Source organism: Podarcis muralis, chromosome 5 (assembly GCF_964188315.1).
Source record: "Podarcis muralis chromosome 5, rPodMur119.hap1.1, whole genome shotgun sequence".
In the NCBI taxonomy this organism is placed as follows: domain Eukaryota; kingdom Metazoa; phylum Chordata; class Lepidosauria; order Squamata; family Lacertidae; genus Podarcis; species Podarcis muralis.
The window spans coordinates 72,351,850-72,366,088 of NC_135659.1; the positions used below are offsets into that span (position 1 = coordinate 72,351,850).

At 45.5% G+C, this 14,239-nt stretch overlaps 1 protein-coding gene across 1 annotated transcript in view; it reads right to left on the reverse strand.

Moving 5' to 3' along the window:
- The window catches only part of SNTA1 (syntrophin alpha 1), a 60,947-nt gene that overhangs the window by 13,571 nt on the left and 33,137 nt on the right, over positions 1-14,239 (reverse strand). The window lies entirely within an intron of this gene.

Consider the following 14,239-nt stretch of genomic DNA (forward strand, 5'->3'; position numbering starts at 1 on the left):
CTGAGTTTCTAGCTACAGACATGGTGAGTCAATCACGCAGTGGTTTTATCACATGCCAAACAAACAAACAAGCCAAAAATTCTGCACAGATCCACTCAGCCCATATTCTCAAAATGCCAGAGTGATTATGCAAATACGCCAGATGGCAACTAAACCCAAGCCCCTTTCACTTCATGCCAAAATCAATACTTCTAGAACCTGATTGTGTTCCATGTTGCTGCCTTAAAGTCTACTGGAAACATATATATATATATATATATATATATATATATATATATATATATAATTCACCCCAGTGTTCCCTATTCTAGTTGCTGTTATACCCATAAGAACACACAGCTTTCCTATTCAGCACACCAAATGCATAAGTAACTCTGAATTTTTCAAGATCTTGCCTGCAGCATACTTGTGCACCAGTATTTATTTCACAAAATTAACATACCACTTCACTATTTAAAAAAAAGAACAAGACACCTCAAAGCAGTTCACAAAAATAATAAAAGGAAATTTTCAGGAAAAAAGCAGTTAAAAACAACTATTTAAAACATTCAAAAGTTATCAAAATAAACGCTAAGCTAAAAAGCACACTAAAACACAGGTCAACAGGCTACAGTGGTACCTCGGGTTGAGTACTTAATTCGTTCCGGAGGTCCGTTCTTAACCTGAAGCACCACTTTAGCTAATGGGGCCTCCCGCTGCTGCCGTACCACTGGAGCACGATTTCTGTTCTCATCCTGAAGCAAAGTTCTTAACCTGAGGTACTATTTCTGGGTTAGTGGAGTCTGTAACCTGAAGCATATGTAACCACTGTATGTGTCTGGATAAGCTTGCCTAAGCAAAAATGTTTTTTAGCAGGGGCCAAAAAGAGTACAGTGAAGGCACCCGCCTAATGCCAACAGGCAGTGAATTCCAAAGTGTGGGTGTTGCCACACCAAAACATCCATTTATCACAAATGCAGAACAAGTATTATGTGGCGATTATGGAGTAAGGCGATCTCATAAGTAAATTGGTCCCAAGCCGTAAGGGGCCTTATATACCAATATTAACACCCTGAACTTGGCCCAGCAGCAAATCGACAACCAGTGCTGATCTTTCAGCAGAGGTGTTATATACTGACAGGTTCTCACTCCTGTCAGCAATCGTCCCGCAGCTTCCGGGGTCAAGAGCAAGGGAAGCCTCACATAGAGCGCATTGCAGTAACTGCGCACATCCTCTATGTATTGTGATATGCCAGACAATTCCTATCTCTTCAGTGCACCGTTTGTGTGCTCTATGTGCAGTGGCAGTCTAGCCTGCTCTTCCTGGTTGTGAGACAGGAAAAACCCCGGAGGAACGGACGTAGGATCCTATTTCAATGGCAACTATTTAAAACAGAGTAAGTGCTGCAGTGGATCCTTAAGTTTGGACCTCAAAGCCGAGTCCGCAGTTCTCAGCCTATCGCTTTGCAATCAGCACAACTGCTATTTAAAGCGATGAGGGGCACCGCGAAGAAACAAGGGCAGTTGGGGCAGATATCTGACAGTGCGCTAAATAGATTACTTTTTACACTTGTTCCCAATACGTCGGATAAATGTTCCCGCCTGTGCAAGCTGTTCTCCGACCGCCAGCCAACACGCAGTTCAAAGGCACCGGGATGCCAGCCAAGATTGCTCCAAGTGTGGTCTAGTGGGAGCCTCTGTCACTGCAGTGGATCAGCTCATATAAAGGAGAGAGAAATAGCTTGTGTACGCAGAGCAACACACTTCTGTTCGTATTAACTGGAAGTGGTGCAACGCGCAGCAGAAACTGGGTACTGCAGGGGAAACTGCAAGTGTAGGATCTGTGGGGGGAAAGGACGTGACACAGCGGGGCTGGAAGAGTGGCAGATCATGTGAGATTTGCTCTGGCAGAATTCGTGGCGTGGCCTAACCCAGCCTATAATCCCTTCTCTGCCTCAGGCAGTGGAGACTGCTCCATTAGAAGAAGAGTTTGGATTTGATATCCCACTTTATCACTACCTGAAGGAGTCTCAAAGCAGCTAACATTCTCCTTTCCCTTCCTTCCCCACAACAAACACTCTGTGAGGTAAGTGGGGCTGAGAGACTTCAGAGAAGCGTGACTAGCCCAAGGTCACCCAGCAGCTGCATGTGGAGGAGCGGGGAAGCGAACCCGGTTCACCAGATTACGATACTACCGCTCTTAACCACTACACCACACTGGCTCTCCACACTGACCGCCCCCCCCACCGCAGCCTACCCTCAACCTGTCCCCACTTGCCTGCCTTTTTCAACCTGTCCAGGGAGTGGCACTGCCTGTCCCCTTCCCCTTCCTCCATCTCAGTGCTGCGTTTGAAGAACTCAGGAGGATGGGGGACAAATGTAGAACTCGTTGGTTCCCCCGTCATTGGCTATGGCTCAGCCTATCATGGACCTACAGTTGGGCTCCCTGCCTTCCACCCCACCATTTCCATGGGGCAACAGCCACCAGGGCACTAACAATGTCCCACCTTACAAGTGCTGGAGAGGCAGCCATGCTTGTTGAATCTGTTGCAACAGAGTCAAGAGTCTTGTGGCATCTTAAAGGCTAACAAATTTTATTATGGTGTAAACCAGGCTTCCTCAAACTTGGCCCTCCAGATGTTTTGAGACTACAATTCCCATAATCCCTGATCACTGGTCCTGCTAGCTAGGGATCATAGGAGTTGTAGGCCAAAACATCTGGAGGGCCGAGGTTGAGGAAGCCTGGTGTAAACTAATGAAGTGGACAGTAGCCTGTGGAATAAATAATAAAACTTGTTAGCCTGTGAATTTTATTATTATTATTATTATTATTAGGCTATCAAGATAATGGGTTGCATTCAACTAAATTCTACTTAGAGCAGACCCTTTAAAATTAATGAGCTGAAGTTAGTCATGTCCATTTACTGCAATGGGTGTACCTTGAGTAGGGCTAGCATTAAAAACCACCCATTAGATGAAAAGCTGTTTTGAAACATTCAAAAGGTGCTACATAAATGATAGGATCATAGTGGTTAAATAGAACTATGGCTTGCCTCTGCAGCCCTGGATTTTTAAATGAGCACAACCAGCAGTCATAAGCCCAAACAGTACCTTAGATAAATGAAAAATACTTGATCCAAATCCATCAAGGAACATGGAAGTGTGAAATCTGTTATTTACACACTGATCTTTTTAATCACTTTTGAGTCTTAAGGTGGTGGCCATTACATTAATGGCTCAAGAGACCTCTGTTTCTTTTAATACTGCATGCATTAGACTGCACAGATGGCAGCTATTGTGCTGGCCACCCAAAGTGAGATATGCTCAATTTTGCATGTTCCTGTGTTTTATATTTCCCAAACCTGTGAATTCAGCACTTAATGGAGTCGTTTTTGCCATTGGTTGTTTTTTTTTAAATGAACCAAACTGGGAAGTGCATTAAAAAACCCCTCCAAACCTCTTAGTCCTATGCCCAATTGTGCAATTGAAAGAATGGAATCAATTGTATATATTGGTTACTAAAGCAGCAACCAAGATTCAGTCAGCCTGCCCGGAGCCTGGAATTTTTGTAGTGGCACACAAACAATTCTGGAGCATCTCTCTGTAGCAAAGGGCTGCTTTAACCAAAGAACATTGTCCCTTTTTGAAGTGGTGCAGCCTTGGCCAATGACTCAAGCTTTCCTCAGATTAACCCCAAATGTTTCCATGTGTCGCTCTTTCCTTTGGAGTTGTGCAACTTCTGTATTGACTGTGCCAGCCCCATTCAATGTGCTTATGGTTTAGGCTGCTGACTGTACAACAGCCAACGCTGTGGTCTGCCACAAAGGGAGGGGGGCTGCACATTTCTCCCCTGCAAAATACTAGTATGGCCTTATTCAGCATACATGCTGAAGACATTTATTAGGGGGAGTGCTGTGGGGGTAAGGCATCTGTTTTCCAGAGACCCCCACCTAAAATCCTAGAAAACCCACTTCAAGTCAGTGTTGACAGTACTGTGTCTAGATGGACCATGGTTTGAATCATTATAAGACAGCTTCCACTGTTATCTACTCCTGCCTCAGGAAATCGTACCCTTTCAGTTATGTTCACACTAACAACTGTGCTGAAGCCTGACGACCTGGTGTGCCTTCTGCCTCTACCGAAACAGCCAAGGAAGCAAAGAGGGCTACAAAATGGTGGTGTCTGTTCTTCAAAAACGGAGTCTGGAACCCAATGCATCTTGGGCCATTTGTGATTCCTTAATTACAATCTCTCCTGGGTGATGTGCTTAATATGGAATTGCTTCTACAGTTCGCCATCAAGTACTGCTCTTCCAAAAGAGTTGTATTCAGGGCTTTTTCTCAGCCAAAACTCACCAGAACTCAGTTCTGGCACCTCTCAGGTGGGCGCCATTGCCATTCTAAGAAAATGTGGTGATTTCTGGCACCTCTTTTTCTAGAAAAATAGCACTGGTTATATTAATAACTGGACTTTCTCCATGAGAAAAGTAAAACTAAGGATGGTAAAGATGTGCCAATTAGGTCAGAAATATCTGAGGATACATTCATTTGAAGCCCTTTGGCAACCAGCACTGTGATCCAAATCTGTCTTCTCTTACCAGGAAAGCGTCTGGGCTGGGCATGTGGCAGAAGGGGCAGCTGATCTAGGGAAAGAAGGGATGGGGACCTGGTGGCCTTCCAGATGGTGTCTGAGTATGACTCCCATTAGTCCCAGCCAGCAGGGTCAGAGATTATGCAAGTGCACCTGGAGAGCCACAAGTCCCCCATCCCTGAGTTAAGGCAATGCTCTGAAGGACTGTTTCTTCAGGCAACAGCGGAGGATTTGCCAACTCCTCTGTAAATTGCAAGGCTGAATTTCTTTCGCTTCTAAGTGTACAAACTTCTCTTGGGGAAAAGCAGCAACAACAATCACCCAAAGCCTTGGCCTGTGTTCCTGTGTTCCTAAAGCAGCCGTTTTAGTCAAACGCTCTCATGTTCAGAAGCACCTTGCCAATTGTTCCTCTCCCTCTCTCAAGCTGCGTCAACCATCTATGACACACACTGGAGGATCACACTCTAGACCGTGGCAGGTATTGTTTACCAGCTCTTTTTAAAGCAGCAACATCTCTCTCTGTGTGCATCAATATACCAACTGTTTCTCTTTTAAACCCTTTTAAATAGATATATTTTTTTATGTTTGAAAACACATCCCTGGCCTTTTTCACCCCACAAGCTCAAGGCAGCTTACAAACACTGTTTGTAAACGATGATCGCCAAGTGTGGAAGGAAAGTAGCAGCCCAAGAAAAGGAACAAGGGAGAGGTTTTAGTCTGCTAGGCTAAATCTGACAGGTGGATGGGGCTACCCACCTATCAAAACACCAAAGGTCACTTGAAGCCTCGATTTTTGGAACGTCAAAGCCCAGTGTGGGCTATTTAAAAGCCCTTTTGCAAACAGCCCTGTACAGCTCTTTAAACCTCTGGTTTTCAGAGGTTCAAAAGGCAGATCTGGCTGTTTGTAAGCCCTTTTTCAAACAGGTCTGCACTGCTCTCTGATCCTCTGGGGGGGGGAAGTGGGGCAGTTTGCAAAAGGGCTTTCAAATAGCTGCACACTATACTAGAACTGTGTGTTCCTGTTCTCAGCAGGGGAACTGGTGTCCACAGCTAAACTGAGCAGGATTCAACTTCTGCTCATTAGCTGATGAGCAGGGTTAAATCCTGCTGCTTTGGCTGCATCCAGTTCCCCTGCTGGAAAGAGGCATGCATAGTCATAGCATAACCAACCACCAACCACCCAAAAAGTCTGCTGCCTCTTCTCTCCAGGTAGCCCAGAGGAAGAGGGAAAGTGAACAGGGCAAGGGTGATACAGGTGTGAATAATAGTGGGGAGGGGGTCTTGCCGAAAGTCTGGAAGTGGAACTGCCTGGAGGCTGCACAGTTCTGAAGGCCAGAGCACGCAGGTATACAGCTGGCAAGAAGCAAACCCATGCCAGCTAATAAGCAATACATTCATGCCATTGGGGAGGGAGACTTGTGCCTGTAAGCACAGGGTTCACACTAGTGTGCACTTGCCGTGTGCACTAGCCCAACTCATAGCCGCGGACATGCTTTAGACCTGGTGTTCACCTCTATGGATGTTGATGATCTAACACGAAGTAAAAGCGAAACTAAAGAAGTGCCATGGTCAGATCACTCCCTGGTGCAACTGGACTTCTCCGCGACCCTTCCCCTCTGCCGGGAGGTGGGACCGATTTGGATGGTCCACCCCCACCACTTAATGGATCCAAATGGTTTCCAGAGAGTGGTAAAGGTAAAGGGACCCCTGACCGTTAGGTCCAGTCGCAGACGACTCTGGGGTTGCGGTGCTCATCTTACTTTACTGGCCGAGGGAGCTAGCGTACAGCTTCCGGGTCATGTGGCCAGCATGACTAAGCTGCTTCTGGTGAACCAGAGAGTGGTAGGGGATGCTTTATCCCATGTTGATGGCCTTTCAGCCGATTCCTTGGTGGCCTGCTGGAATGTGGAGTTAACCAGGGCTACTGACTGTTTGGCTCCGAAGTGCCCTCTTCGATTGCATGGACCCCAGACAGCCCCGTGGTTTTCCACAGATCTGAGGGCAATGAAACAATCGCTGAGACAGCTAGAGCGCCGGTGGCAGATAACTCATTCTGAAGCTGACTGGACACAGGTTAGAGCTCAATGTTGAGCCTACCAAGTGGCGACAGCGACGACGAAGAATGTAAATGTGCCCCTGAAGGACCAGGTGCACAGCCTGGGAGTCATTTTGGACTCACAGCTGTCCATGGAGGCGCAGGTCAATTCTGTGTCCAGGGCAGCTGTTTACCAGCACCATCTGGTACACAGGCTAAGACCCTATCTGCCCACAGACTGTCTCGCCAGACTGGTGTATGCTCTAGTTATCTCTGCAATGTGCTCTATGTGGGGCTACCTTTGATGGTGACCCATAAATTACAACTAATCCAGAATGTGGCAGCTAGACCAGGAGTGGCCTCTGAGACCACATAACACCGGTCTTGAAAGATCTACATTGGCTACCAGTACGTTTCCGAGCACAATTCAAAGTGTAGGTGCTGACCTTTAAAGCCCTAAACGACCTTGGTCCAGTATACCTGAAGGAGCGTCTCCACCCCCATCATTCAGCCCAGACACTGGTTCCCTCACTGCAAGAAGCAAAGCTACAGGGAACCAGGCAGAGGGCCTTCTCGGTAGTGGCACCCGCCCTGTGGAACACCCTCCCATCAGATGTCAAAGAGAAAAACAACTACCAGACTTTTAGAAGACATCTGAAGGCAGCCCTGTTTAGGGAAGCTTTTAATGTTTAACAGACCACTGTATTTTAATATTTTGTTGGAAGCCGCCCAGAGTGGCTGGGGAAACCCAGCCAGATGGGTGGGGTATAAATTATTATTATTATTATTACTATTACTAAGCATGCGTCTTCAAACATTGGGATGTTCGCCAGGGGGGTTGTCTTAATGTGCTTCAAGCTCATTTGCTCTGCAGTGAAACTCTGCTGAGTACCTGCCCCGCTCCTGCCCGCATTCCTTTGCTACCGGTATATTTCATCTTTTGTCAACCTTAAACCTGAGCAGCAATTACTGGCCACGTCCAGAGGCAACACTTAAATTGAAATGTCTTTCATCCCAATTTGACCCCGACTGGCCCTACTTTCACCTCTGCCTCCCCCGCGTTTGATGGATGTTATTGCTGTCCACCTTTACCCTCTATCTTAGGAAACTCCTTGGGAATGTCATGCTGTATTGTTTTGTGGTTTTTTTTAAGGCATAAGGCATGAAAGCCGCTGCCTAAGAGGGAAAGCAGCCAGGCACCTTTTTCCAGGCCCCTTCCACTTTCACAAAGAGCTTGACCCTGCGAGTGGAAAGATTCTGTCTCTGTGCCCAGGAAACCTGTGGCTGCTGCTTTGGGCAGATCAAGGTCCTGCTAAAAGCACAAAGAGAAACTATCAGAAGTTTTATTAAGGATTTGTTCATTTATTCTTACATTATATCTTGCCCATTCCTCCCTAAGAAGCCCAGAGCAGCAAACACACAAATGATAAAACAGTTTTTAAAAATCTAAGAGGAGTTCCAATACAGAGGCAGCTTTTTTGTTTGGTGAAAATGAGTTAGGAGGTTTAATTGCTCTTGCTTTAAGTTTGTGTTTAGACCAGGGGTGTGGATCCTCTTAGAGCAGGCATGTCCAAAGTCCCTTTTGGGGGCCTAATCTGGCCTACCGGTCGATTAAATCCAGCCCCCGTGGCAGTATATGTCCTGGGGTAAACGCCTAAAAAAAGCTCAGCAACTTTGGCCGGCCCTCGCGCATGTTCACTTCATCAAACCTGGCCTTCTTTGAAAAAAGTTTGGGCATCCCTATAGAGCCAAAGAGCCACACTCCCTCAGTGGGAATCTTCTCGCAGGTGGACCAAAGCCACACACCCCACTCCTCCCACACCCATTCAAACTCTCCATCCATCCAGTTCTTTCACTTTCTTTCTCTCTGCATTTCATTCCTCCTCCCCACACTTCCCCAGGCCTCTCTTAAGCACTAGCACTTTAAAGAGCTCCCATTGGCACCAATGGAGGCATGTAAGAAGCCTAATTGTGGGGAAATGGGAAAGGGTGGGATTAACCCTTCTATCCCTATCCATGATCCTCCCCAAACAGGCCCTGAGCATGGCAATAAAATCTCCTGGCGCTCCCGTGCAGCAGCAGCCAGCTTTTACGTGGTTTTCATTGGCACCAATGGAGGCTTTGCGAAAGCCTACTTGTTTTTTGATGGTGGTGCAGGAGAGGTATCTGAGAAGCAAGGCTTCATCTGGCTCATGCATGGGCTGGAAGTTATACAAACCTACTTTTGGTAGTTTTTTCTCTTCTCTAAAAAAAGCCCCTGCATTGCATGCAATGGTCTATGGCTCCAAGCAGGAAAATATTTACTTTATTATATAGTAGAAAACAACCCTAATTATAACATCAACTTGGAAGTGCTTTGATGTGGACATTAAAAGTGGGCCTCAAAGGGTTGATTCTCTTAACTCACGCTGTTATTTTAGTTTTCATGGGAGCAGGTGGTTTTGGTTTTTATTTTACCCCAAGGCACCCTTTCTCCCTGGGACTGCAGGAGTCTCTTCTGAGTGCATACCGTCACGCAAGCCACCTTTGGGAACGGCAAGCACAGGCTGACCTCACACACTTAACCAGAGAATTGAACCTTCTATAAAAGGGTAAGGGCACCGTTTGCAAAAAAATAAAAGCTGCTGCTGCAGCAGGATTGAGTTTCACAACTGAAGCCTCAAATCCCAGAGCCTGGGTGGGACAGGAGCTGACGGGGAGGGGGGAGGAGAGGGAGTGATGGCAGGGGGGAGGGATCCTCATGTTCTTTGCCTCTTACTATAAATAGCAGCCCCGCTCTTTCAGACATTTGATATTTCTTCTGATTTCGTCCCAAGTCATTAATCCAGGCAGACAGCACTTGCCGGTGATGATTACAGTGCTTAGAAACTAATTGGATTTTTTTTAAAAAAAGAAATAAATAATAATAACAGAATGGAATGGAATCAGAAGCATGTGTGAAAATTTTCAGGTTTTTTTTTCTTCTTCCTCCAAATGGATTGCTCAACTGCTACAGAGTGACCTCAGGTTCCATTCTGCTTGTAAATCAAAGACAGCTACAGAAATATATCAGCATAAAACAGGCACATGGGGTGACAAGAGCAAGCTCTCTCTAGACAAAAGCTTATTCAGGCAGAAACAGGAGGCGCAGGTTGCACTGTAGTGTGTTTGTCACATGCCCATCAGTCCCAGCAAAACTGTGCAGGTAAGGTTTTGCAAATACAAAATGGCACAATGGCTTATCCCAGCTCTCGGCTACATGTGCTAACATAGTATGCAAATAATCTACAGAGGAACCCTTGGATATCTAGGAAGATTCTAGAATTCTAATATAAGATTTGTTGCTGGATTGGAACATCTAATCTATGATACCGTTTCCAGCAGCAGCCAGCCAGATGCCACTGGAAGCTCACCAGTAAGGAATGAAGATGACAACCATCTCCTATGCGGAGATATACCTCCAAATATGGAGGCTTCATTTGGTTGCCATGACCAGTAACCATTTTCTTCTGGGAAGCTTGAAAGGTATCCCCAAATTTGCCCCAGGTATTGCTTGGCTATTATTATTGGCTATTAGGTCCATTCCTGGGATTCAGTTTACAGGCTTTCTCGTCCACCCAGCCACCACAGACTAGGACAACCCGCGTTCAACATCTTGAAATTGTGCTGCAAGGCAAAATCACTGAAACACACAGCGTTGCCAAAAGCTGTGATAGACCAAACTGAATAGCGCTATAGATGGGAATTTCAACCTCTGTGTCTGTCACTATTTTATCAGCAAGCTCATGGCATCTCTTAAGCAGTTTTTTTTTTGCAAAGCAGGCTAGAAATTACACAAATGACAGCTCCTTAACAGGTCCCTTCCCTATCTGGTCTATGAAAACCCAAAAGCCCGGCATCCACTGGTGCCATTAAATCATGGGGCTTCCTGAAAACATCAGTGATTTAGAGTAGACTATAAAAAGCACTGCACTTTAATCACCAGTCCCTCCTGAAAGGAAGCATCATTGCTAATATTACTGATTTACTTCCTAACACCCATAGAAAAACTGTGTCATGGGGGCACATTCCTTCTTCATATTCTATCATGGACAGCCACAGCATTATGGGAAACTGAAACCATTCTGGTAAAGCTGGGTTTAGGATGTTCTCAAGGACTACTTTTATTCATCCTTCTCATCTGCTGCCAGAAGTGGGGTGATATGGAAAGGGAGCACCTCAGTGGTAAACAAGCAATGAAATGGAACGTCATCACTCAATTCCCTTAATGTACAAAAGTGATTGTTTGCTGAAGGTATGTCCGGAACTCCAGGTGTTAGTGGCCTGGGGGCTGGAACGAAAGATCCATCACTGCCAAGCTTAATGAACGCTTCTCATGTTGGGCTCTCATTTGACTCTTGAAGATTGATAGTGTGGGGGAGAGAAAGTTATGAAAGAGATGTTTTTATTGAAATTGCTTGGCTTCCCCCATTACACCACTAAAGAGCATAACTGGTGAACGGTTTCCTTCTGGGCCCAGTTCATGGTTGGCCTTCAAAGCCCAAAAGACATTGATTGGGATCTGGGTATCTGAAAGACAGCCTTCTCACAATAACCTGCCAGCTTCCAAGTCATGTGTACAGATGTGGCAGGTCCACTTTGACCTCTTCCTCAGGTGGCAGATTGAGTGGACGAAACCAATAGTGGGTCCAATAGTCAAGAAGGTGGTTTCTGCATGTACCTTAGAGGGAAACAAGTAGCACACAGGGCTCATCAACCTGGGAACGTAGCCCATCTAAGAGATGGAAAAGTCTGACTGCAAACCTCCACAGCCTTGCAAAGCATCTTTGGGAGAAGAAAAGGCTACACAAATCCTACACAAAGTCTGAAGCTGCTCCCAGGAGGGGGATTGCTGTGGAATTGGTGCTGTTCAAGCATGAAAGTTTTCTGCATTGTCCACATGGTGTCGTCGTAATAAAATGCTGGTCTTTCTTTAAAAATATATATTTTTTTTAATCCACAATTATTCTCCCCAAAGAAAATCCACTAAGTAAAAAACAATCCATTCTACATCTGGTCTCTGCAGGTGTAGAAGCTCATTAGCACATGTTGGTTAAGTTGGTGTTTTGCCATGTGTTCTGTGATGTTTCGGCTGGGGGCCCCTTCCGCCTCGTCACTTCTTCAGTTTGTTCCTCACCTGAGCACAACCTTGCTATTTTGTTTCCGGAGACCTAAATGATAGGACTACCACACACCACAAGGCATGTTGGAATGTAACTTACTTATGTATAAATTAAAACAATTACTGTATCTCAATAAAGCTCATAATAAAAGCAGTAGCAGCAAATACTTTATAAATTCATGCTGTCAAAGCTCCTCTCATCCAAAAGTCTGCTGGGAAAGGTGTCTTCCCAATGAGAAAACTGGGCTAGAATGAGTTCCGTTAAGCTTTCAGCTTATTTTGGAGACTGTAATTGCAGGACTTTTTTAAAGTTAATACAAAGGTCTTTTGCAAAATGTCTTTATCAGAATTTTGGTATAGCTGAGTATCAGTTCTGAAGATGACTTCAGAATGAATTTTTCTTTTGTTAGGAAAAGCACAAACTAAAAATGAATGTTGACCCATCTTAACCCCCAGCCCCTTCAAGCCTCCATTTTGCTCCCAGTGAAACATGATGGCCAGAAGCTGGCATGGTTTGCTCTTTGCACTTCCTGTGGATTTTATTTTATTTTAAGATGCACACAGTTGCAGAAATACCTGCATGCATGTCCAGATTGGAAGCGTGTAGCAGAATTGGGAGCAGGACCAGGAAACACACCACAGAAAATCCTTTGGAAAAACTGAGATTTAAAAAACAGTGTGTGTGGATGCCACATGCCAATTACACGTGGGGAAAAACTGATCTGGACCACCCATTTGTGAACATAAAGCCCCCAAGTCTAGTAGACTATTATTTCCAAAATATCAAAGTGTTGTCTTTGGGAATACTGAAATAAACTCACTGCTGACACTTCTTCTGTAGAGTGAGAGACAGTGACATCACACAGAGACCGAATTTTACTTGGGCTCACAAAATGAGACTGAATTGGCTAACATTCCTTAGAATTGTTTTGATGACTGTGATGAAGGAGGGGAAGTTTTAAAAACCAACAATCCATTGTGCTTCTGCAGTAAGACAAGCTGAAGTGTGCAAGAGGAAGCAAGAATGTATGTAAACGAGATAATGCAAATGCAGTATGTTCTATGGCCTTAGCTGCCCATCCGCCTGGCTAGAGCATGGTTCTATAACATCCTTCTTTAGGACATTGGTGTGCACTTCCAAACACCTTCCTGCTCCAATACATTTCTTTCCAACAGCTATGCTGCATGAAACATATAAGAGAGAGAATTTGGCATGCCAACTTGAGATGGGGAAGGGGTCTCGTAATCTGGTGAACCGGGTTCGCGTCCCCGCTCCTCCATATGCAGCTGCTGGGTGACCTTGGGCCAGTCACACTTCTTTGAAGTCTCTCAGCCTCACTCACCTCACAGAGTGTTTGTTGTGGGGGAGGAAGGGAAAGAAGAATGTTAGCCGCTTTGAGACTCCTTCGGGTAGCGATAAAGCGGGATATCAAATCCAAACTCCTCTTCTTCATAAGCCCCATCGGTGGTAATGAATTACTTCTTTATGATACCCCATCTTCCCTCCAAGGAGATCTAGGTGGTATACATAGCTCACCTAACCTCTCCACACTGCCTTCACACCGAGCCTGTTGGGGAAGTTAGGGCTGAGAGATGGTGCCTGGTCCAAGGTCACCCAGGCAGCTTCACAGCTGAGCCTCATCTCCTAGGTTCGTAGAGCTATTGTGTAGCATTGGGGCACAAGAATGGACCCAGAGCTGAGGAACTCTTGGGAGCAATGGTGTAGATGAGCCCAAAACACATTCTCAGTGAAGGGAATCCAAATCCACAGAAAATAGCTGCTTAAAAATGATCATCCTAGAACAGACAGTGCAGGGTGGTAACCATGGACTGGAGTTTATTATTGCTTTATTTTGATTTCATAGTTCCACCCAATGCAAAAAAAATAATAATAATCGTATTCTGGAGAACAGGGTTTCTCGCTTTATGATCTGAAAACCATGCATATTGTGCAAAAATAAAAACCTGCTGCCTGGATCTTGCATTGGAACACGGCGTTAGGAAGCAGATTTCAAGCTGAGCTGACTCAGCAGGGCTTCTTTCTCTCCCCTCCAACGTCATTAAGGTGTCTAAAATGTCCCTGCTAAGCTTAGGAGCTGGCGTGTTTTTCGTAGAGATGTGCCATCTGCAGAAAGACCCCCACAGAGCAAAAGCTACAAAGATCTGTTCTGAGCAGTCAGCATGAAAACACCTGAAGGGCCCAGCCTCTAATGTGCTGCTGTAACTAATATCTGGGCTCTGGAGGGTCCTGCTCTTAAACAGAACAACAAATCACAATTCAGACTTTAGCTGATTCAAGGGATAGATGGCTGACCCAGTGACCATCACCTCTAAACCCATATTTGTATATTCAGCAGGTGAAACCTTTCCTTTATTAACTTGCAAAGCAATGGCAGGGGATAGTGGTCGAATTCATGTGGGGGTGTAGATACAGCAGGTGTGCAATGGCTTCTCCAGCCCCACTCATGGAATAGATAACCTGAGTTCCCTCTAAA